The 27,630-nt window shown below is 29.3% G+C and overlaps 1 protein-coding gene across 1 annotated transcript in view; it reads left to right on the forward strand.

Annotated features, from left to right (window-relative positions):
• The first annotated feature begins 18,166 nt into the window (after nt 1-18,166).
• Nucleotides 18,167-27,630, forward strand: part of LOC142328711 (uncharacterized) — a 55,220-nt gene continuing 45,756 nt past the window's right edge. The window contains exon 1 of the mRNA XM_075372662.1: nt 18,167-18,289. The gene's annotated coding sequence lies outside the window, so the exon portion shown is untranslated. The remainder of the gene's footprint in view (nt 18,290-27,630) is intronic.

The following is a 27,630-nucleotide window of genomic DNA, read 5'->3' on the forward strand; positions in this document are numbered from 1 at the left end:
TTAGTGCTGATTTTTATTAGTCTCATTATAAAACCATTTAAATAGAGTCCTAATTTTATACATTCAGCTCAATTCTGTGTACAAAATACCTCACGAAGGTATTCATAAAAAATGATTACAATTGTTTATAATTAACTATAAATATTTTGTCCCTTTTTGTATTGTATAATATATAATATATAATACAGTTAATTTTTGATCTGATCATTATTTTTATTTTTCTCTGCAGCAATTATATTGGAAGAAGATTATATAGATATTTTTTTTTTTTTTTTTTTTTTTAATTTTGTTTTCAAATACTATTGGATCCCCATTGAGTAGTGGTTATTGGGTGAAGCAGTTTTTGCCTCAAAGATGGATGACATTTTATTTAATTTTTTTTAATAATAGATTAAATATATCAGTTATTTGTGTAATAATAACACAAATATCTAAACCATACCTTGCTATTCAGTTCAAAAATTCTCATTCCTTACCAAAATAGCGACTTTTAAGTGGATGATGACTGGAAAATGTTTACTTCAGAAAAGCGTACATTGAGTGAGGACAATGAGAAAAATTAGTTAATAAGAATTAAAAGAATCTCTTTTAGGATATCTGCAGTGTACATGCAAGTGAAAATTCAAATTGTATATTAATGAAAGCAGACTCAAATGAAATGTCATTTATTAACAAAAAATTGATCAGGGAGTTAAATAAGACCCAGCTTAATTCTTTTTTAACACCAAGCAAGTAGTTAAATCTCCAACTTAATGATAATTGATATGAGATGGCCAGTACACAATCTGAAAACATTTTGAGTTTATTTCCCCAGTAAGAAGTAATTAGATATGTTTTTTAAAAGAAAGAACAAAATTAATTCTTCTACAGATGAAGTTGAAAATGTTTTGTAAAGTTTGTACTGAATTTGATTTATCCTAAAAAAATGATCAGCTGTGGTAAGAATTAATTATGAAATAGCTGTACAGCTCATCATAAAGTAGAAAACTGATGATAAAATTTTTTTAATAGTTTGGTTGCAATCTAAATTAATTGTGCAGGATTAACTATTTTTCCTGACTTTGATTATATTAATCAAATCTGTTCAGAGTATCCTATTTTTCTCTGGCTATTTTTATATTTTATGATTTTACTCAGGTATTAAAAAAACCTACACAAAAAATTAAATAGAATTGAATACATTTTCTTCCTTCTCTGCAGGGTTATGAAAAGTCTTTCGTCAGATACTTCAGTACCTGAAGTTCAAGTTTTTTCATCTAATCTCCATTTTTTTTATGTATGGGAAATTTTTTTTTAGCCTCTGGGAATTACCATTAGGTATTACTTCAGAGGATGAACGAGGATTATATGTATGAGTGTAAGTGAAGTGTAGTCTTGTACAGTTACAAGTTGACCATTTCTGAGATGTGTGGTTAATTGAAACCCACCACCAAAGAATACCAGTATCCATGATCTAGTATTCAAATCCATATAAAAGTAACTGGCTTTACTAGGATTTGAACGTTGGAACTATCAACTTCAAGATCAGCTGATTTGTGAAACATATTCACCACTAGATCAAGCTGGTGGGTATGTATGGGAAATCTAATTAAACATTACTGCTCTTTTAAGATTTAGTCTGATGAAAGTGATGCAATATAAAATCATTCTAAATAAGTACATTAGTCTGAAGAATCAGACTGATCTCAAGAAAGGCAAAACACATATGCAATTATAAAAATATAATGTCATAAAGAGCATTGTATTGAGGAATTTCTACAATAGTGCAATTTTAGATATTTTTTACAACTAGAGTTTTCAACAATAATGAACCCTAAGTTATGCCAGTGTTATAATTAGCAATTAATAGACATTTAGTAGGTAGCCACATATAATCCGTAAAACAAATATTAGAGTGTAGACCTTTTTAATACACTGGTTTACTTTAAAAGTAACACTACTCATATAATATTTTTTCATATAAGTTAAAGAAAATTTTTATTTCTGAATTACTGAGTGGCCAATTAGCTTAACTAGTAATTCTACATATAAACTACCGAAGTATTTGGAGAGAAGAGATTTTATACTATAACTCAATATTTAGAAAAACTAATATATGAGTACCACTGGAAGTTAGATATTAATTTATAAGTATAGCAGTAAATTATGATGTTATCAAGAAACAAATTTCCCGATTTACATGGTTTTAATAGAAGTTAACTACAATCATTTTTAACTTAACAATTACGAGTATATAATTAAATAGTACTAGATTTAGTTAAGGTAATAGAGAGAATTATTTCTCACCCTTTCAACATTTAGTTTACAGAGAAATAAAAATTAGAAATAATCTAAGTCCTCAGCACATATCTTGGGATCAGATAATGGGAATGGTGATCAGTATCAAAGCACAAATAATGACTGCAAAATTGGCAAAAGCCAATTTTGCATTAATTTGGGTTTTAATGGCTTCAGCTACAAGAGGAATCTCAACATGTTCTACAGGGCTAAGTAAATATAATAATTAAACTTGAATGCAGCTTTGTATTGTCTAAGATTGTTAAAAACTAGCTTTTTTATTCACAAATCATACTTTCAAAGAAATATATTTGTATGATTTTTTACTGATCTGAAAAACTGTATTATAGTTAGGTGCGAAGTTATCTCTTAATGACCAATTATAATATTAGTTTAAACTGTGTCCGTTACTGTTTAAGAACTAAGTGGTAAAATATCTTTAGAGATATTTTTACTGTACAATTTTAGAATTGCACAGTTATAGAAATTCTTTTACACAGTTACTTATGACATTATTTTAGGTAGATTTCATAAGAAAGCTACCTAATGTAATGGGTACCATGAATTGACTTCTGGAAAATTTCGATATATCTTCGCATTTCACATCCCCTAGACCCCAATATCACTGTCACTTCAAAAGTATATAGATATTTTTTACTTTCTTGTGGACACGATAACTGCCGTAATTTTGTGCCAATCACTTTAAAAATGATATATAACGACCCAAAATCTCAGTTGAGTTCATTTAGCGAATTCATTTGAAGTTCCTACTATTCTATGGATAAGAGCCTAAAACTTATCCAAGTAAAGTTTTTTGATATCATCAACCATTGGCCCAGGGGTGGAAAAAATGGGGTTTCAAAGACAAAAGAATAATACCTCCGTAACAGGCACAGTATCGAATTGGTTTACAGTGGTTGTTAGTCCTCTAAACATTACCTAAAATTTTTGTCTGAAACAATTTTTGATATGACCAACCCTTATGGAAAGGGATGACCAAAATGTTGCTGGAACTGTAAGAAGATGGGGCTTGTATGCTAAATATGTGAAACTTTTTTCATATGCAACCATTGTCGTATTGAGTAAATTTGAAGTTTTTCTTATCTTTAAGGTGGAAATATTTTTTATCCCCTAATTATCATGGTGAAATCTACCTCCACCTTCTGGCGTGCCAAAGAGGGATTTTGATATAGGGATTTTAAAAGGTCAGTCTGATTCTTGACTGATATAGTTACATTAGAGAGTTTTTCTGCACCATTTTCATCATACTTTGGGAGTATAGATTTGATAAAAACTTTATAGTACCAGTCATCAGCCTACAGAAGTATTAATACATATTTAACGAAAAAAGTCTGACAATTTGAAGGCTATGATTCAAAAAACTGGATGTATTTAAAAAAATGTTTTATCAAAGAAAATGAAAATAAATGTGAATTTATTATGTTTAAAGTTCATATAAATATACTTTTTAAGCAATTTTTATCTTGATGGGAGTCTTTGAGTCTTTGATTGATGCAAACATTTCTGATAAATATTCATGTATGAATATTTTATGAAAACTGTGAACATGTAATATGGATAATAGTCTTAATTCACCAATTTAGTGAATTATTAGTATCATACACTGTTTTATGTAACTGCAAGAAACCAATGAAAGTGTAGTTACTTTTTATTGGATTTGTGCTTCATCTCTTCTGGCTATCAGGGGTTTAGAACAGTACTTTCTCAGGACTAGTTGAGTCTGAACAAGACTTACATTCATACAATGAATAAATGCATTTAATTCATTCATGCATTCAAGAGATATATTGGCATTATCTCTTAATCAAAAGTTGCTGTATTGTAACTAGGTACAGCTTGTTAGGTAGAATGATAAGCTTCAAAAAGCTATCTGTTATCTCTATGGAATATTATTTGAATTTTGTACATGGAGTTTTAATAATTTCTTGTTTTTTATTTGTTACACTTTAAAGTTTTTTCTTAACTATATTTTTCATTTTAAGAAATCAATAAGTAATTTATTTAACAAAAAAAACTTCCTTCGCAGGCAAAACAACCATTCCTGAAAAAGATAATGAAATAAACAATAGAAAATTAAGTCATAGAAGGAATAAACAAGTAGGTAAGGAAAACATAATTATTCAATTTTAGTTTATTGTTACTGTGTGTTTAATTAAATTTTGAAAATGTTTTTAAATGAAATATTTATGTGGAGTATTTCAAAGGTTTCTGGACTCAAAATTTAAAAACATACACTTATCAAGTTATTTTGATAAATTAAAACAAATTATTTTTTACTCAATAGAAGAGAATGAATTTGATCTTAGATTTTATCAAGTACATATGTCAAAGGTGTCTATTGTTTATTTAATTCAAGACGAAGTATTTATATTCTGTTTATTGATGTACTGTTTAAATTTTTGTTGGAGTAACCCTCCTGTACATCAGTAATAATTGTGTTCATGGAGGCAGTTTTATTTTTAAGCAGTCAAATCAGAATTAATAAGATTAAGACAGGCTATAAATTCCTTGAAATTATCTAATAATGGAAAAAGCTCATAAGTAAATACATAGTTTGGTTGAATGTGATTTGTGTTATTCCATTTTTTTAAAATTAATGGTTATTAAGATACTTAAATTACACAGAATTAAACTGGTAATTTGGACTGATGTGTGATTGTACTACAGAGGTTGAAAATTGTGTCAAACATCGGCTTGATTTTGGCAATCCTACATTAATGAATAGCATGTCAAATATCTACCTGTTCAGTCTGATAATATCTAATTTCCTATTGGAGGAGCACATAAAGGAGAAAAAGAATGTTTACGGGTTACTTAAGGCACTGATAAAATTATCAAATAAATTACTTTAATTACTTAATTGCTTAATTACTTCTGGTGTCTACCTTAATGTGTAGTGAATAATTTACCTAAATGCTACCCAAAATTAGTCAGACATACTAGAAAAAAATATCTTCATAAAATTAAGGATAAAGAAAGTTCATTCTTAATTTTAATATTTACTTTTTAGGGAATGAGAGACAATATTAAAAACTTTAATTCCAAATTTAGAAGTTCCAAAATACAACTGCACTGGACTACCATCCTTAATTGTAACCTCAATAATAACTTAATGGTTTCATTGGGTATGTTCATTTCACTCACATGAACAATGGGTATGTATTGATCATGAAGAGGATTGCACACTAAAAACTGGGAGTAAGGTACTTGTATCTACAGCCACCACCATCTCCACGGATTTACAATACTTAATAAAAACTGCAATAACCTTTAAAATTCCTATAACAATTTTTAAGTTCAATTTAATTTTTATTAATAAATTAGCATCAAGAACAAGATTTTACAATTCAAATTAAAAATTGAATTACGTATTATTTTTGTGCCACTGTGCAAATTTACTTATTCTTTTAAAATTGTGTGTAATTTCTACATAATACTTGTGTGCTGTACTAAATGATAAAGAGATTTAAATTTATAATTTAATTTCTGAACATGAAGTAATAATGATCATAACTGGTTATGTGCATTTGGGGAGAAGACTATTCAGAGAAAAGATGAAGTAATTAGGCTAATAATACCTTAAGAGTGGTACTAACTAAAAATACTGTAGGAAGTTTGAGGAAAATAAAGGAAATGGAAAGAATAATTCTGGGTCTAAAGGTTGAAAAATTGAAAATGAAATGGATGATTTATAAAAATGAAAAAGATTTGACAGTTTTGTGAGAATTCTTTTAAACTAATAAATAGTGGTTGGGATGTGTAGCAAGAATGAAAGATGAGGTATGGACTCTGAGAGTAATTGATATCATTTATTTGTGGAAAAGAGAAAGCATGGTAGATTTGAAAGAAGGTGGGATCACATCTTAGGGGTCATATCATCATAAAATTGTGTCTTAAAGAAAGAAATATACTATATTCCAGCAAATAATAAATATTATTCTAATAAATATTATTCTAATATTGATGATTACAGATTTTTAATGAAGTTGACAAGGGCAGCCAGTCAGTGAAGGGGTCAGTGTGTGCTGGTTATTCTTTCAACTGGTCCTGGGTTTGATAGCTTCCAAGGGTTTGCACATTTTTCATTTCATCCTCAGAATCAATTTTTTTTTTCTCTTTTAACAGCTTTTTTCTTAATTTTGTGGGGGTTAGTAAAATGTTATAGATTTGACTGGAATTTTACAACTAGTTGCCTTTTCTGATGGCAGCTTTCAAGAGGGAATGTGGTATAGAAATTTATAGTGTGAAAAATGCCCCTGCCCACTTTAGAACCAATGAAAAATTATTTCTATGACAAGAAAATTAATCACAAATAAGATTTCATTTAATTTTTGTCAAGAGTTAAGTCATTTTCAGTTACATTTTTACTGGTTCTGCTCACTTGCTATTTTGTGCATATAGAGAATGAGATATCCAGTCTATGTTATATATTATTGCATTGCAGAAGTCAAACCAGGTTTGTATAGCATACACTTTCATGTCAAAAGTTTCTTATTAAGTATACAAATGAAACAGTTAAGTTATTGTTTCATTACAGCAACTTCATGCTTAAAGAATATTTTCATTGCCCATTCAATTACATTAAAGACATTTGATTGTCTGAATGTTACAATAAATGATTAAATTAAAAAAAACAATTGTTTGACAAATCATTAATTAATAATAACAATAATTCAGGTTTTTGATAAACCATATCAAATGGTAATCATGTACTGAAAGCCAATCTGTGATCTGTTTACTGAAAGCCAAACTTTAGAGTTATTTACAATTTATATCAGCTACTGAACCAATACCACTACCCATCTTTGTTTAACTTGACAGTTGTATTGTATCCAACCACCAATAAATATACAAAAATTTTAAAGATTATTAAGTGAAGTATTTTGTAATAGTTCATCTGTTTTTATGACTTACTGGGCTAAGGTTGATGAATTTGACAGGATGATTATGACTGGGTATCTGTCTGATACCTGTTTCTGTTGGAGACCAGTAATGACATAACTGAACAGTCACTTACCCATCTTCAAGCGATATTAGTCCAACATTTTTAGTTTTCCTGGTTTTCTTTTTGGTAGGCTAGATTGAGAAAATTTTATTAATTGCTGAAAATGTTTAGCTCAGTGAACTGATTACATTGAATAAATAGATTGCCAGAAATAGTACTTGATCGCAATACTCATCATCCTTGCTGATAAATTTTTATTTATTTTTTCATAATTTCATTAGCTTTTTCTGAAGAAACATTAATAAAAGTAAGATTGGAAGTATGTTCAGATTATCCTCCATTTTGTTAATTGCTAAACCAATATTTTTGCAGTTTTTTGTAATTAAACTGTTATTTAAATTATTAAATGATTTTTCTTTAATTCAGTGTTTGCTAAAATTGTTTTCCAAATAACTTAAGTTAATTTATATGCAAATAACCTTCAGTTCTCTCTTACACACAGTTCAGTTTTAATTTAGGTCAAATTACTTTAGAAATCCAATTTAATTCTATACCTATAGTCTTGAATTTTCTTGATGGCAAATTTGCATATTGCTTTGCATATTGCTTCATACATTTTTTGTATTATTGAACTAAATAAGATCTTCAGTTAAAATCAAGGAAAGTTTAAAAAAGTTATTTTAATACATTTTTTTACAATTTGTTCGCACTGGTATATTTTACTAGTCACTGATGGTATTTATTAAATACCATCAGTATTCAGAGTAATGTTTAATTTTGGTGATCTGTGGATATTGGTTTAAAAATGATTTCAGTTGTTCGATTTTCCCTACTCCTTCATGTGGTGCAGTTTCCAAGATGCTATCTGCAAAACCAAAAATGTATTAAAATGTGAAATGAATTTCAATATTTAAAAAAATATATAATAATGCAGATTAAAAATAAAAATCTTTTCATAAAAGATTTCTACACTTTTCCCAGGGCAAAATATTGATTGGTCTTTAAGTTCGGAAGATTCTTTGAGTGAGAACTGGTAACATAAGTTGAAATTCCCTTTTGTTAACTGTATCTCATTTTCCCCAAGCTTATTAATAACCACTGTTAATAGTCAGTCGTATGATATGAAAAACTAAGATTAGAATTCATGTTACAAATGAATAATAAAAATGTTATATCTCTACTTTGTTGCTGTAACTTTTTGTTGTTAGGAATTATCACTGTTGTTATTATTATTATTTTGTTGCTAGGAGTTTGTCACTGTTCTGTTCAATTATTGCGAGAGTTTATTTTCATAATTTTCAGTACATTGCTTTCAAATTATGATTCTTATATTTTTTTTCTTTTGGCTCCCTTCTCAGGGTTATTAGTAGTGGGTTTCTTTTTTATCATTGATAGTAGTCTGCCTATCCAATAATTTATTTATTTTTTATCAATTTATAAAACTCTTTTCTTTTGTCATGATGAAGAAAAAATTTGATTAATAAGAGTAATGTTAATTTGATTAATATGAGCAGTGATTTTTTGCACTAATATTTTTACTTTTAACTTGTCAAGAATATCAAAATCAACTGTGATTTTGCTTTCTAAAAATGAATCTGTTTAAGAGGAACATTGGGGCATGTAGGATCCAAAGGATGACTTGTGACTTTACAAAATAAACAAAATTTAAAAATTACAAACGATTCTTATTAAATCCTTTATTTTTATTATTCCTTTTCATGTTTGAGTAATGTTAGGTCATTAAGATAAACAAAATAATTAATAAATGTAAATTGTAAATTGGAAGAGAAAGACACTAATTTTAAGTGTATGATTTTATTATATCTAGTTGCATTTAACTAGATCATTTATCACAACTTCCAGTAATGAATTATTAGACTGTTTTATCCTTAAGCATCGTTCCTATGGACTCCTCCCTTTGGATGACAACCTTAGTCCTTACTTCTAAGGACTTCTCCCATTGGTATTAAACCATATAATTTGATAACCACTTAATACACTTGACATGTATCATTTTAGTCTGAATTCATATTAATCACCCAATACAAACTGTTTTGCGTTGTTTCCCACTGTCTGTCTTGTACTAATGTACTACTGTTTGGAAAGTACTAAAAGTTCATTTTAACAATTAACTTTGAGTCCAGAACTTTGCAAATACTCCTTAAATGCGTAACCATTATTAATATCTCACTTGACAAATATCTAATATAACAGACAAACAAAAGCCAGATTGCATACTATTTGTCTACGAGATGTGTAGTCCAACCTAAATTTTCTCATAGCCAAAGAAGAACAGGTTAAAAAAACACCTTCATCTACCATTAATTATGTAACTTTTGAACATTATGAACTTTCATTAGTATTTTGATAAAAAATAAAGATTGTGAAAATAATATTTACACAATTAAATATGTTTTTATGAGGTTAGGTAAACATTTTTTCATGTTTGATAGAAATTTGCTTAATGCATTTCTTTGCTGTAAAAATTTATCTGTTGCTTCTAGTGGCTGCTGATAATGCCTCATATTGCTGCCGCTGAGTCAATTTGCATCTGTATGGACATTAATCAGGATTTTGTCCTTGCCAACTAACCTGGGAGGTTTTTAATGCACTGTTCTGTGAATTACAAATTGCATTAGTATGTTTTTTTTACAGTTGGTATGCAATGGCAATAAATATGTAAAGCTTCATTTCATTAATGAGAACTAGTTCTGCCTGATATTGCTGAAGTGGTCTTGGGTATAAAGAAAATCAAAGCTGTTTTTTCTCCCAAGAACTTGCATTCCAACAGGATGTGTTCACTTATATATCATAACTCTCTCAATAATCCCACCTGAAACTATCAGAGAATGAATTTCCCTTCTGTTGTGAGGTTTGAGATTTCTTGAGGCGTTTTCCTTCCATTTTTTTTATGTTCTCTTTTTCTTCATTTTAGCCCACACAAGACAATTTCTTAGGGCATGAGTGGTGTTTTTCATCTTAAGTTGATCCAACATTTTGGTGTATATTCCAGGCAGCTTAAACTGTTGGAGGTTCCAGCACTCTCCCCATGAAGTCCTTTCTTCACATCAGGCAGCCCTTAGGTCATTTGGCACCACGGGCAAAAGTTCCTCAAGGCATCCCTCTTTACAAACTCGAAAAATTGAAACTCAAATCTTTATGAATTTGTAAATGTGATAAAAGGTAATAAGCCATAAAAGAATTTACATAAAATTATCTTTATTAAAAAATTAAAATTACTTTAAAGACAGTGTCTTTAAACTAAACTACACTATAAATATTTTTAAAAAATTTAAATGAGCTTTTAATATATATTATTATATAAAAAGAGAAACTGTTTGTGTGCTTGTTTGACTGAGGTAATCTCAGAAATTACTGAAGTGATTTGAAAAAAATCTTAACTGCTTAATTATTCATTTCTTTCCAAGTGACATAGGCTATATAAGAATTACATCACTCCAACTATACCCCTGTAATTTCTTCTTCTTTTATATTATTTTCAGATATCAACGAATAACTTTGATATCCCTTAACTGATTCTTCAGCTCTGGAAGGGGATCATCACAAAGTTTGGTATGAGTTCAATCTCTCATAAGTTTCCTGATTAAAAGAATATTGGGATATTTTAACTATTCTTCCTCAGAAAGTGTTCTAACTTAGGGTCAATTGAAAAGTACAGTGGTGTTGAAGAAATAAAGATACTCTTGCCACCATAATGTCATTTAGCCCCATAAATGAACAAAAACTGAATTATTGTAATATCCCAACCACCCCTTTTTTATAGTGTTCAACTTCCATGAGTTAGTAAAATTTCAGTAGTGTTCCTACACCTTCAAGCATCCTAGATATTCTGGTCCTCTTAAACAAAAGAGAAGTAAAAAAAGGAGATATGAAATATTTTAACCATTCATTTTCAAATGTGTATTGTTTTGAGAATAACCAAAATAATGAAAGGCGTTAGAGAGGTCTCTTGGCCCTGCTAACTCCCTCAATTAACAAATATTGAAATGTTGCAATGTTTCAACCATTTTTCATAATATGATGTACTTTCTAGGATAAGTAAAATATTAATGGTAAGTAATATCAAAAAGGTTCAGAATCCTTTGCCACCCATGATCAATACTATTTAATGAAAATTGAAAAATGATGTCTACTCACTCTTTGCCAAAATTCATTTACTTAAGTAGGCGATTAAAAAACTTAGGTATTCATTAGTCTTCCCAAGCCCCCTTCAATTATGGTAATTATGTGGTTAATATAATATATTAGTTATTGACCTAATTATGGTAATTATGTGGTTAATATAATATATTAGTTATTGACCTAAGTAGATATAAAATTAAATCTGGCTATATTTGTGGCCACAGTATGGTACTTTTATGTATTAATATTAAAAAACAATTGACTCAAATATTTCCAATATAACTTCAGTTCATTTTATTGCCTAGAATAAATCAACAGCAGAACTGATACTGAGATTATCATATGGAGTTAATCTTAATTATAACTCAAGAGTTCTTCTTTTAATATTCACAAGAACTTATATATCGATTACTAAATGAAGGGACATTCCCATTAAAATCTTCTTTTCTAAATTTAATTATTAAGCATGCAAAAAAAAATATAAATAAATATAAAATGATTATAAAATCTGTAGAAACAAGTAGATGAATTATGTTTGCTAAGCAGGCCCTATTAATCAGACCAACTTTTTTGTAATTTTCTCATTCTGACAGATTTAAGCAAAAATTTCAAGTAAAAAAAAGAAATCTGAAGAATTAAAAATTTACATGAAACTTATTTTTCATTTTCCTTTGTTTATGTCTGTGATTGTCAATGATAAAAATAAAGTTATTAACTTATTAAATGACAAAATAAACAAAATTTATTGAATATAATGTTATAATTTAAGTAGAGTCATAATTTTTTCAGTCAAAGGGTAAACTGTAAATCTCCTGCTTGTAATGAATTTTTTTTTTGGTTACTCCACTTTGAAGTTGGACCTGATTTAATATGAACACAGCCCTAAGAGAGATTCCAGGGGAATTATTCAATCCTGTACAAATTCCATTTTCTTGCCATCTTCAAATGAATGATCTTGACCATCTTCAAATGATCAAGATCATGAGATGTTAGCACGCCATGTCCATACATGGCATGCCACCTCTCCCCATTTGATTTGCAGCATAGTCCAGTCCCCATAATGTTATCTGAAAAAAGGATGCTGAATTCTCTCCAGATGCTTCCCTATGCTGCAGGAACCAATCGCACATGAACATCGTGTGTCTGCGGTGTTCTCCTCCCTGTAATAACATTCTGCAGAGGGTCTCAATGTCCATCCATACAGGTATGTTTTAAAATATTCATGACTGGTAAAGAACTGGGTAAACTTGTACCCCAGTACAATTTGTATTCACCATCTTCAGAGGTCCAGGATCAGTCTGTAGGTCCATATGCCTTTTGTCAACTGATGCCACTTGAAGTGTAACGTGGGTAACATTAAATAGAGAGAATATGAAATGAGCTCTGTTCCTAAATTTTTCAAATAGTCCCACAGTTGGATGTCCAAGTGGCAACAGCAGCAAGTAACGTTTTACAGAGGAATGCAGATGGACTTTACAGGCAAAAAATGTCAGATTTATATGTAATGTTTAAGGAGTACAGCCGTATGCAGCGCTTATTGTTTATACAAACAGGAAACTAATATCTGCCAAGCTCATTTATTTACTTCATCTGGATTACTGTTTGCACATACTACCCAAAACAATCCAAGAACATCATTGAACTTTGAGAAAGCAAAGAAGATCCAGCACATCTCACAGTTTGAGGAATGTGAAACGCAATTAAAATGTTCCATCTCCTGACAGCTTAGTATAATTTAATTGTTCACCTTTCATTAGATTCCCAGTGGAAAGGTTTGCAGTCTATCAAAACTTAAGAAGATAGAAACATGCCAAGGTAAAAAAAAAATGAAAGCACAAACTGATGTTTTTGATAGGAGGAGAAAGATTGCTATCCTTAGTAAAGAAGTAAATCATCAATCAATGCATCATTATTGCACAATAATCATATCTAATAAACATACTTACATAGTAGCAGTATTTAATTCATTCTACAAAATTAAGCATAGTGCTCCACAGTATTCCTAATAGTTAGAGAAATGCACTGTTATTTTATAAACATTAAAAATGCATTAAAAAATTCATGTAGTCCAAAGGTTTTTTTAAATTCTTTTACTGAGGGAATTGACTCTAAAAGTTATTTCAAATCAAAAAGTCTCCAGGACTAGACAAAATGCAGCCCAAGTTCTTGAAACATATTGCTGATACAGGTAAATAAGTTTTGGCCTTTACTTTGAATATATCTGGTTTATAAATGTTGCAGTCAGTTGGAGAAAGGCAATTATTATTTCAGTTTTAAAGCAAGGCAAACCAGTGATAATAGTAACTGCCCAATTATTCCCACAAAATCTATGGAGTGAATGGTCTTTTGATGATTAATGTGGTAACTAAATCAAAGAACTTATTTATATGAAGACAGAATTCAGAGATCATTGATTCATAAGTGAACAGGCTATTTCATTAGACTCTCAGTTTGAATGAAGAGATGAACACAGTTACTATTTTACTAACTTCCAAACAGCTTATGATTTCATCTAAAGGTACAAATTATTTTAAAAAACCTATTTGTCTTTGGAAATAAGGGTAATTTTATTTCAGAATTCCATCACCCTGAGGTCTTGTTACCAGGTAATAAAGAGGATATGCAAGTAAACTTGCTTATCCATCTCTCTAGGCAGTATGAAAATCTTCTACACTCAATGAAAATCTTCAAACAGACAGCCCTTTTTGTAGATGATATTTTCATCTGGTCTTCTGAACTTAAAACAATGACTGACAACTCTGCAGAGAAAGGATTGAGATAATTACAATCTTGGAGTAATTCTAATTTAATTTAATTAGGTGATGACAAATTACTCATTTTTAATGCTTGAACAGAAGCCAAGAAATATACTGGTGGCTTACAATAACAATCTAATTACAAAAACTGATGAATCAAATTATGGTGGGTGTCATCTTTGATAGTCAACTTTTGTGGAAGAACCATGTGGGCAACATCCGAAGACTCATTTTCTTTAAAAGACCGAGTGCAGTAAAATGGAATTGCCCTAAATAAATGCTGATCTGACCTTTAAAATATATTACACTTTTTATGTTGAATTTTATGGAATTAGACAAATTTATTTTGTCACATTGTCATATAAGTGAAAATCCAAAATCAAGCATTAAGATTAACATCAATAGGTGCTAAAACCCCCCTGATAGTACCCAGCTATTTATGCTATCAGTGATAACATTCCACTTTCTGTAGGTGTACCAAGATTGACAGTTTTAGAATACTCTACATGTTATTAGGAGAGGGAAACACCTGAAGTAAGCAGAACTGAAAATGAAAGCTATGTTTTGGAGAAGTTAGTGAACCACAGTGTCTAGTAGAAATGTCAGTAAACGAGAAACCATTACAAGAAAATCATACTCTCTTGAATCTGTCCTAATTTACAGCTGCTTAAATCTCTATCAGTCTGTATGCAAGGAAAATAAATCATAATCAAGTTTCCCCAAAATCTGTAGTTTCAGAAATATTTATTTACATTAATAAAAAATTAACTGTATCTACTAACTATCTCTACAGATAGTTCTTTGTCTGACTTTGGAGATGGAGCTAGAAGAGAAGGAATATTCAATTTTTCCTCATTCTACTATCATGCTAGAAGTAACAAAATAAATGCTGATGGAGAATTATTTGCAAAAATGCTAGAAAATGTAAAACCCTACTTTACTTCATAAAGCTATTATTCCTTGCAACTCAAAGGAAACAATCTTCAACCAATTCTATGGTTGTGTTATTTAGATTTGCCGCTAGCATGACTATAAACATCTCCATCATTTGAAAATTCTTTAGTCACCTAATTTCAGGTTTTATATAATTGTATGTGGTATAGTTGAAGAAATGAGTAAAGGACATATTAAAACCTATCAAATCCTATTGCTTGAGCAGACTTAAATCAAGGTGTTGGAAAGGTTCAATAATGGCTTAAAATCAAATATGTCTCGTTAAATGATAACAAAAGTAATGTTTTCACTTGGTTTTGAAGAGCAGAATATAACTGTAAGAGGGACTGAAAATAGATGTAAATTTTAAAAAAATATTGTACTTATTAAATTTTGTTTGATTTGTCATTTAAATGTTATGGTTTTTAATAATTAATTTTGTTTAAATGATCTTGTAAATGCACTCTGTAAATATTAATCAAAATTCTACTTTGAATTTGTTTAATTTAATACTTTTTTGTGCTAATACTACTTCTATAAGTCGGTGCTGATAGTGTATGACTACCACCCAGTTGAAGCCACTTATTGCTATTGGTACAAATACAAGTATAACTATAGACAGACTTATTTTAATTAACGTTAATTTTTTCTCTTTAGTCTCTGAGAAAAATGACTTGTGCTATATTAAAGAAGCAGTTTTACTTTACCTTCTTTTTTTTTGAACTGTCTTTGATATAAATCCCCGTGAGAAAAATCTTTATTAGTTAGAGCTGATTGAAAATAAGCTTTAATTTTTATAATCTTCATTCTGCATTAGTTACCATCACCTCTCACTCTTCTCAGTTCCTTCAATATTTAAGGAAGTTTATTAATTTATATTAACTAATTGGATGATGTAACATCTAACATCCATGTACATTAAGGAAAATCATTTTAAATTGATTCCCCCATAAAAATGATAATAGTGAAAATATGATAAAAAAATCAGTCACCAGATAAAAAAATCAGTCAGATGAATCCTGTTATGTTATACGATACTATACTTTAATATAGGACATGGACAGGTGATCTTTACTTGGTGACTTTCAAGATGTTTTAGTAGGTATTGAAATGAATGATTTGACAATGTATATGATAATTGACAGTATTAGTGATGCATTGTAGATGTTTGAAATATATGAAGAGTAGTAAGAAAATTACATATACATAAAAATATGATATATTACATTAAGCATTTATTTAGCATGATTCATAAAATTAAATTAACTAGTTCAGATTGTGAACATTTATTTGTACTAGTTAACTATGTCAATATAGATCAGGTGACTACCTGGTTTGTATAGATTGCATGAAGAGAGTTTGAGTTGGCATGGGTCATTTAGCTCACTATGTAATTTAGAGGGTAATCTTCAGTGATAGAAGGAATATATCCTTTTTCTGATACAGCTTTTAAATCAGTGCTAAATATCAAGAATTTCAAAACAAATTAGGATAGTTGTAAGTATCTTCTTATTAGTCATACTATATCACGTAATGTCCAAAGTTAATGCAAAACACAAGTTCAAGTTTGCACCTCAACCAACAAATGTTTTATTTTTTTAACCAGTAATTCAATAGCAATACACACACGCAAGCGCATGTGTGTAGACTGTTGAATATAGAATGAAGAAACAATTTTTCTTTATATTGATGGTTTGTAACTGAAATATCAAATTTTTATTCAGTTTATTTAATTACAACGAATTGTTTTCACTGTCTGACACTACCCAAGACAAGGAAAGAGAGAAACTTTTAATGAATGCCCAGATTTAGTTTGCTATATTTTGTCATGTATCATAGATGAAAATTCTTTGTATCTCAATGTTTTTCCTTGAAAATAAATTTAATAATATTTTTTTCATTATTAATAATACAAATAATATTAAATATAATATAATATTATAAATAATATTTATAGTATTAAAATATTTTTTTGTAGGTTATTATTGCTAGATTAATAATAGTGAACTAAATTTGGCATTTTATGAAAAAAAAAAAGGGCATATATAATAAAAAGTGTGGTATTTTTATATGACTACAAATTACGTTACAATTATTGATTAGGGTTTATATAAATTATGTTTAAAATCATCCACAATAATATTTAATACTTTGTGAAAACATAACACTATTTTTTGTATACAACAGTGGCGGCTCGCATATAGTCACTCTGGAACTGTAGCACCCCCTATTTCCACTTGATATTTCGATAACATTTAATATAACGAGTCCTTTTTTCTTTATTTCTTTCTTTATATTTGTACATTATATAATCCTTAAGCTTAATGTCAGTAGCCATTCCCCAGTTTATGTAGAAGATACAAAAATCTTTGTATGGAACTGTGCGTGATGTACAGCACAGCACAATTTCATAGCATGATGTTTGGCTGTTGTGCGCATGCACACATAAAAAGCTGCACACGAGGGAGAGAGAACACTGTCGCTCCCACAGTGCCAACCCTGGCGTGTTGGTGGAAGGTAGTTTTTTTTACTCTGTGTGTCTATGGAATGTTCCTTGTTCGTTCTCTTTTCTAGTTCGGTTGGTGGAAGGAATATGAAAGTAGTTTAATTGTTTTATCAGTAGTGATCAGAAGATGGCAGAAAGCTAGGGTTCTTTGATTGTCAACTCTGTCCAATAACACACTGGAAGAATGAAGGAGAAGGTAATTAATAGAAACTAATTATGTATTAGTTTCTTTGTACATAGAAATTTAAATTAAGCATCAATGGAGTATAGTGTTTTTAATTGCACATTTTATTAAGCTATTATCTAATAATACTAAAAAATATTATTTGTATTGACATTTTATTATTTATTCGGTTAAATTGAATAAAAAAAAGCACAATGTTTTAAAAAACCGTGTACCATATTTTTGAATGTAATAAAGTGCAGAATTAGATTATTATCCTCCTTCCAGCTATTCTACTTGATTAATTTTTTGGTTCTTTTATTATACAGAACACTTTAACCGTGGCCTTGAAAAGGCCCAGAAATAGATTTTCTAGAGCAGCACCACCACCACTAATTTTAGCTATGAGCCGCCACTGCAATACAATTATACATATCAATCCATACATATAGTAGTAAAATTATTCTTTAAGAAAATTAGTTTCACTGCATTCTGAGTAAAAACTTAACAAATGCTGGTTAAGTTTTTACCTTTTTTATCTTAAAGTGAGTAAATTTTTATCCTGTGAGTGAAATTTAAATGTATTTCAATAAGCATTGCACGTCTATATAATTATACTTCATTTAAGCATTAATTAGATATATACAGTACTTCCTGTATTCTTTATATTTGAACTATTAATTTTTCTGTTGTTAATGTATTTTTGTTTTATTTATTTATTTTAAAGGAATTAAGTGAAAAAATCCATGTCTAACAGAAAAAAACAAATATTTTTGTGAACACATTTTTCTGCAAAACAATATTGTGTGTAATTTTGGTTTAAACTATTTACTTAAAAAGATGATTGATATTTGCAATAAGTGAAAACTGTCAGGCTATATTTTACTTATGAATTTATTTATGGGGCCAACCCCATTATTTCTTCTATATATTTGCTGATTATTTTATGGTATGGATGTGTATTTTTTATATTTAAACTTGAGAGTATATGAATTTAATTACAGAAATAAACAAATAAACCCTCTCTCATTTTTTATCCTGATTAAACTGTAAACACAAGTCAACCCAGTCAACCCAGTCTTTAACATCTGCCATCATTATATGCCCTTTGAAGGTATAAATAAGTCAATTGAAATCATAAGTCAAGTAGCTGGAAAATGTAAAATCTATTCATGTAATTTTTATTATAAGTAATAAAAATTATTTTTTTCATAAGAAGCTTTTCTCTTCATAGCACTGATAAAAAACGAATTTAAAAGAATGTTTGCAAAATTTATGTGAAAAAATGTTAACAGACTGGATTCTGGTTTTTATTAAGCAAACAAAATCTGGTATGTAAAAATAGTGCAAAACTTAGGCTAATTATACTTATAGGACAAAGGCAATAATTGTTGTATGACAGAATTGTAATGTAATAATAATAATAATAATAATAATAATAATAATAATAATAATAATAATAATTACAATTTTGTTTTTTTCAAAATTAAATAATAATATTTTGAATACCTGGTGTAAAGAAAAAATTCTTTCGTGTACACTAAAATCATCAATGTAAAGTATGTATAATCGTACATGTAATTTTTGTTTAAATTCTCTTACATTAAGTTGTCATAAAAGATTGAACACAGTTTTCCAAAATGGTAATTTTTGGGTAATACAAAAAGAAATTAGGTCATTAATATATTAATATTCTGTATTAAATGCAGTTCATGATAAGTACATTTAACTATAAGGGTCATTCAATAACATTGATATACAAAATAATTTTTTTTTATTTTATGCTTCTGTGTGATACCTTTCTCTGCATTTTTTTGTATATTCAAATTTGTAAATAGAATATTTCTGTTACCCAGCAAGCTTATTAACACTCCATTTAGCTTTAATGGTTTGTCAACACTGAAATACTTGGTGGAAATGTTCATCATGTCCATCTCTTACATGCTCAAGGTTTGATGGGAAGAAATCCAGATGTGAATGCAGGAAACTGACATAATACATCCCAGAGCTCTGTAAGAATTTACCTATATATCTACAATATCCTGGAAATTTTGTGATTTATGGACACCGATAAAATTTTCAAAAGTGTCTTTAAAAACTACCCAAGCAGTGAAGTGGGTAATAACATTTCATCTCTGACCAGTTCCCTTATTTGTGAGCCAACAAAAATCTCTTCATTAATTTTTGTTTCACTTACTTTTGGAAATTTCACTGTTTTACTACAGTTTTTGATCCCTTGCTTGGCTGTTCCATTCACAAATAAAACAATAGTATTTTGTATTTCCTAACTGCATGGCTAACAAAAGAGCCATTACTTTTAAATTTCTCACACATACCAACTATGCTTTTTATAATTTCCTTTTTCACTAACAGTTTTGGTAACATCATACGTTTCTTTTATATTAATTTCATAACCAACTGGTACAGAAGGAGATGTATTACTGTTGTTAAGCAGAACTGCTTTTAAGTTATGCTTAGAGGAATATGAATGAAAAGACTTCTTTTTCAGGTTCATGAACTTGCCCTAATTGTAACATAAGCTCATCAATATTTGAACATTAAAGTAAGTAATTTTTGTCAGCAAAGTATTGAGAAAAATCTTTGTGAGCTTCAATAGCTGAAATTTATAATTTTTTAAAGTAAACATCTAACCTTGCAATCTTAAGCCTAAAGGTTCAGATTGATTTTTTGATAAACTTAAATGTCTTATAGAGTTGTTTAGCTCACCTTATGATGTAAGACATGCCTCACTGGATTTTAATTTAAAGTGTGAATTATGATTGTCTTCTTCCATAATCTCTGCTTCTTAATCACTGTTATCACAAAACAAATTTTCAGGAACCTTGGGAACTGGAATGGATTCACTGTTAGGTACAGGTGTGGTACTGATGACAATGAAGGACATTGTTCAATGTGTTTAGACTTTTTAGAAATTCCACACATTAGTTGAACAGAAATAACAATTTGTTAAATGATCTTTTAGTTCATGCCAAACAATTGCGACACCAAATGTAAAGGCTTTTTAGCCATTACCTTAAGTTGACAGCACAATTATTACACATTATATGAGAAGCCCATGTCTTAATCCTGATCATTGAATTTATAGTGAAAGTATAATTTATAAGCTTAAAGGTGTAATGTTTTTTGTTAACTGTATGAATCATTTACACACTTACGAGGCATTATGAGACTTCACTGTTCCCCTATTTAATACAGTTTTCACACTGGTTGAAGAGATGGCTAAAAGAGATAGCCTTGTGTTGCTTTGAATTAGATGGCTATATTGATGTTCTTGAGAGTTTGATTCTGGCGGTTTCATAGCCACATGTGGCTCTCAAAAGGAAAGTGAGGTGTCAGATCTTGCCAAATGTATCTGACCTTCTCTTTCTCATTACCCTTCATATCTTTCCCATTTGCACAATGCCATCAACCAAGCAATTTTTTTCTCTGAAATTTAAGTGTCAGCCTTTACCTGAAATATAATTTTTAATTTGGTTTTTTTTTGGTATTTTTTTTAAATTGTAGGCCTGCTATATTTTTTTGTAATTTTTTATGTTTTTATTATTTACAGTAGGTTACAATGTATTTATTTTATTTTTAAATTAACAATTGTAGTTATTAATATTATAATAATCACTATAATAATATTATTTAGATTGAGGAAATCAGCTATAATACAATAAAAATAATTATTACTATAAATAAATACTTAGGTGTTATTCATCAGAAAGTGGTTAATTTTGTCCATTTCATCATCTTCAGAACCACTATAGGAACTGCAAGTTTAACTAATAAGATGATTCTTCTTAATTTTCAATTAAATTATCTACTACGTCAAGGGAATTTCTCATACTATGGCTTCATATATTACATACATATATTGCCACTAACGTGTTTTACTGCTTTTCTCCAATCTTGAGGGGTTACACTATTTATTACTTGCAATGTAATTTTTTTCTATTTCTGTCATTGTAATCTTTTTTTTATTATTTTTTAGATATCTTTTGATGTGACTCCATACAATTTCAATAGCATTGAAGTGACAATGAGAGGGAAGCAATCAGATGACTTTATGTCCTGCTTCTTTTCCTACTTCGTCTATCTCATAGATAGCTCTTGAAGGTCTTTTCCCTGAATAATTTTCAAAAGTTGTTGTTTTATCATTGAATGGTCTTCATTGTTCTTACATGAAACTAGCCAATCAATCAACTCATGTTTCTGATTAGTGTTAGTCGGTGCTTTATCGGTGCATTTTCCATTACCATAATGCTACTCAGTTTAACTTTTTTCAAAACTGTTTCTTTTAACCATTTTGTTAATGTTTCATTATTCATCTCTTGGTAGTCATTTGTTTTCTTTGATTTGAATATTAATAGCGATTCATTCACAAATTCGTCAACTGTTCCAGCATGACAGACAATTATCTTCTACCTTAACCAATAGGCACTGACGTGGTACGTCAAGAGTTTCATCAGTCCATGCTTTTGGGTTAAGAGGTAACATTAACCCAAGTATTGTCTAACCAAACAATTTCATTCAAATTAACAGTCATCATTTGCTTCAGAAAAATACTACAATAAGCGACAATACATCTCCTCTTTTAAGTAAAATTTTCCTGTTATTGATTTTTTGGTACTCAAAGCCGTTATTATGCCAATACTTTTAAAAGATGACTATTCTCTGTAAAATAACTCAGCCACCGATGAGAAACTAATAACTTCTTAGATTTAGGATATTCTTTCTTTTAGTAGTAGTTGTAGATGTGTCACTGAATGGCATCAGCTGCAAATATATCTAAATCAGTTAGTGGAAAATCTGTTGGTTGTTGTTTGGTCGGTGTTGGTAATTTGGATGAACCTTTCAACACAGTTAAAGACTTCTCTTTAGTAATATAGGAAACTGTATTTTTACTAATTTTAAGAGCAGCAGCAGTATGTTCTCTAACTTTTTGAAAAGGAATTAAAGGTTCATTCTTTTCTAAATTACTTTTTGATTCATTCTCAAAAAACTCACATTGCAGACCATTTCCTGCGCTTGGCTATGAACCGTTATGCCCTGACCAAAAACTGCCTACCTCTTTTGAAGTCACTGCACAACAAACATATCTAAAATCAACAGTTACCTAATGATTATTGAAAAATATTATATACCTTCTACAATATATAAAAATACTAAGTAGAAAATATACAATGTAATTTCTGACAGTAATAGTACTGTTTTAATTATTGATGAAAAATACTGTACAAACACAGGAAGAGTTAAATACAACAACACAAATGCTCTCCACACAATGTCTACGGTTGCTGAGAGCATGGTAGTTCTATCTGACAACAACGGAATGATGTATGTATGTGTTACTATGACCAGAGCCAATACCTTTCCATTATTTCATTAGAAGAGAGAGAGCAATACTTCAACAGCCAGAACCAAACTTTAGATAACATTGCAATAGCAATGCCAAACTAGCTTTGTGTTGTTTTGAATTTTATAGACATCTTGAATTTGTTCATGTATGGTTTAATAGAGAGGTGTGGTATGAGTATGCAAGTCATGATATTTGATGTTTGTGTTGTTACCTAAGTTATTGTTTCATAGTTAGCAATGGATTAATAGAGTTAAAAATACATACTGAGCATAAAAATATATAATATTCAAATAGATAAAAAACATACTTGTATAATCAATGCATCATATAAAAAACAATATTCAAAATTTAAATTTTGCAATTTTTCAACAGCATAGAGCGATGGAAAAATTCTAACTTAGGTTCATTTTCAGCATTAAAAACATTCTGTTATTAATAATATTAATTACCTATTTTATTATATCCTGAATAAAATTTTATTCAGTATCTCAATAAAAATAATAAAACGTGAAGGCAGTTATATAAATAAAGAATCCCAGTTAATTTCTTGAGTCAAAGTGTATTGCAAAGAATAAACAAAAAAAATATATAATAATAATAAATGAATAAAATATATATATATATATATATATATTACAGCTTTTTGGTCATTAATCACTTGATTGATTTAATACATTTCTCTATTCCTTCGTGTTCTGCCCAATTTTGTAACTTCAACATAATTGTTACATTCTACATTTTTAATAATCTAGCCTTTGTCTCCCTCTACAAAGTGTCATTTTTACTTTTTACTACTAAATTAATCAATCCTGAATGTGATTAAGTATGATACCAAATCCTTCTAATCCTTCTTTCAGTAGCAACAATTTTCAGTAGGCTTCTTTTTTCTCTATTTTGCGTTAAAAATCTTTGTTTCAAATTTTTTAACTTATTAAACTTCGAACATTCTCTTGTAATACCACATATCAAAAAACTACCATATTTTTATTTTATTTCTTCTTAATTGGTTTTTCTAAATTTCTAACTTCTGAAGTATATGTTTGATGCTAGTAAATTTTCTCTCTAGAACAGTTCCCCTTCCTCATACTAACTTCCTTTTAATGTCTTCCTTGTATTTTCTATCCTTAACTATTATGCTACCTAAATTACAAAATTCTTCAACTTCTGGTTTGTATATAATTCACTTCTTTCATGTTCAATACAACAATTTCTTTACGTTGCAGTTACAGTTTTATTGCCCTTGCTTTATTCTTAATTTATTTTCAAGTTAAACTTTTTCTATCAATGAATGCACACTTTTCAGCATTTTTTCTAGTTCATTGCTAGTTTCAAGAAAGGAAAAATCAACAATTCTCAACACTTAAATCCTTTTTATTGGATCAAGTTGAAAAACATCACAGATGAACAATTTCCATGTCTCACTTTTTCCATATTGGATGATGCCTTTCTTAATCTTTTACTCAAACCACAGTTACCAGATTCCTGTAAATAACTCTTTTCTTTCTATTTCAACTTTAAAACTATAATTTTTTTATTCCACTTCACATTAAAAATATTTTCTCTCAAAATACTATTTGCAAACATTAGATTTATCAGCAGGTTTAAGTTTGTGTTGATAGCATGTTTTTAATATGAACTAAATCACTTAATATGTCATTTTTATTAATTATGTCAGTTAGAATCCTTAGCATAATATATTTGTAGTTGGGATAAAGATTGTTTTATTTTTTGGGGAAATTTAAATGTCTTTTATATGCTTTTTGAGAAGATTCTTCATCATAATTAATAAATTATTTAATTCTTGAAAATGATTATCACCGAGAGGCTAAATTTTCTCATTTCAAAATGCTTGATGACAGGGCTCATGCATATCACAAACTGTGATTTCTATTCTTCAAATAAATTTATGGAGTTTCTTCTATGCATCTCACAGAAAGAAATTTAGAACTTGGTTACTAGTCCTGATGGTTTCAGCAGCAACAGCATTTCAGTTCATTTTTTACTTGCTATGTATGATTTCACTTTTGATGTAAAGTGACTGTGAAATACATCAAGAATAAAAAGATTTAAACTGCTGATCAGTTTTTTACACAAGCTAGTCCATTAATAGATTTTCTGTTTCTCGTTGTTGGTTGTAAAAGATAATTCCTGATGATATAGTGCCTACTTAAGTAACATTTTTTTATTTTTAAGTAACTAATGGATAACTAACAGTGGGTGATTAATCACCATCTATACAAATAACTTAAAATTATTTGAGATGTTTTGTTACTGATTGTTTTTCTTGTGATCAATTTTGCTGCTTTTGTAACAGTTAGATTGGTCGACATAAAAAATAATAAAACTGAAGTTTGATGTGCATATTGTTGTCTTTAAATTCATTTTTCCTTAAAATAACATGCCTTGAAGTACAATAACTTCTTCAAAATCATTTGATGACACATTCATCTAAGTGTACTAAGAATTGCAAAAAACAGACCTTGCTGTTTCATTGTAGTTTTATACTAGACTAAAATACCTTTAGTATTTCTTTATTTTTGTGAAATACTGTGAATCATGATGAATTTAATCATATTTCAATATGAATTCAAACTAACAAAAAAAAAAAAAATGAAATAATAATTTCATCATTTAAATACTAATTAATAATGTGACAAATTATGATACCTATATAACTTTAAATAATCATAATTACATTAATTTTAAGAAATTTGAAACATTTGTACATGAAATTAAATCCTTTACATGAATGCTATGAAATAGTTTGAAATTTATTAAGCACATAAACACAAAAAATAGATAACATTGGGGAACTAAAAAAAATTTTTTTGTCTCAGGAAGAAAAATATGTTATTCTGATAGTATTTTTTCTTTTGAATTCAAATATGATATTTGTTTTTACCCATCATGCAAGGTTTCCAAGAGACATGTATTTATAATTTCAAACATTTTAATACTTTCTACATTCTTAACTACACAATATTCAAACATTTGACTCACCTAGAAAGTAAGAAATGATAATTTTCTGCTATATTTCACCTGTGGAGCATCCCTCTTGATGGTCCAACAATAATCGACCAGCATATTTAGGATTCCATTTGCCTTGATACCTCTTTTCCATAGCTGAAATCTCCTGATGAAAGTGTTCCCTGTGCTCATCGTTCACAGTGCCAAGATTTTCTGGAAAGGAATCTAGGTAGAAGTGCAGGAAGTGTACCTTATAAGGACATACTACAACCCAAATTTTTATAAGATCGTTGACAATATCACAGTAATTTTCCGCCTTTCGATTTCCCAAAAAAATCTGAGTAACATTTTTTAATGTTTGCCAAGCTGCTTTCTCCAGTGGATTCAGTAGTTTCTCAAACTTTTCATCATGCATTAGTGATCGTATTAGTGGACCCACAAATATTACTTCTGTAATTTTTGCATCACTAATTTTAGGAGACTTCTATTTTAAGTATATGAAACCAGGAGTATTGCCATGACCTTGACAAAATTCTTCATTAATCCTAGTTTGATATGAAACAGAGGTAGATACCCATTTTTAGGATTACACAATGGGTCATGTTTCACATTTTTCTGTTCAGGAATGAGTGCGTTTAGGCCATTCTTTTCTAATGAAGTGGTTTTTTCTGTCCCTACTATCCCATTCACACAAAAAACAACAGTAGTGTGTAACTAAGCTGCACACCAAGAATAAGTGCAACTACCTTCAAATCACCACAAACATTTCATTCATACACTGCATATTGAACCTTTTCCAATATATATATTTAAACTTTTCATATGTTTCTATAGCAGTGAGCCACAGGTACTGATGGAAATTTATTGCCATTATGCAGAAGCACAGCTTTTAAACTAACTTTAGAGGAATCAATGAACAAGCCCCATTCTGTTGAAATATGTTCATTACAAAGTGTAGATTCCATCCTTTTAGCCAGGAAGCAAGCATTTCAGACTGTTTTTTGGATAACTTTAAATCTCGTATGAGATTGTTAAGATTTTCTTGAGTCAGTAAATGAGGCTCAGATGAACTGCTTTGTTCAAAAGTTGTATCACCAGAATCTGTTACTTTTTCTTCCTTACTTCCATCACACTCTGAGCTCTCTTCATCTAATGTCATATATTCTGGAGGCTTTGGTATGGACAATTCTTTGCAGTGTGGAACTGGTCAGAGTACACCACTTTATGTTTTGGTTTTGATGTAATCCCTTTAATGCTTGAAGTAGAAATAACAGTCAGAAGAGTGATCTTTGGGTTCCCACCAAACCATAGGGATAACAAATGTCATGGCGTGTGCCATTTTTCCATACAGTGAGAAGCCTAGAACACGATAAACAACAGATATGTGGGGCCCAGGCCCTTGTTTGGTCCCTGACTTTGCACCCAAAATAAAGTTGATAAGACTTTTTTACTAATGGAGTAAGGTTTCGCCTTTGAGACGTCAGCACTGCATATTGAACCTTTTTCAATATATATTTAAAGTTTTCATATGTTTCTATAGCAGTGAGCCACAGG

The sequence above is a fragment of the Lycorma delicatula genome, chromosome 1 (genome assembly GCF_047948215.1).
Source record: "Lycorma delicatula isolate Av1 chromosome 1, ASM4794821v1, whole genome shotgun sequence".
In the NCBI taxonomy this organism is placed as follows: Eukaryota; Metazoa; Arthropoda; class Insecta; order Hemiptera; family Fulgoridae; genus Lycorma; species Lycorma delicatula.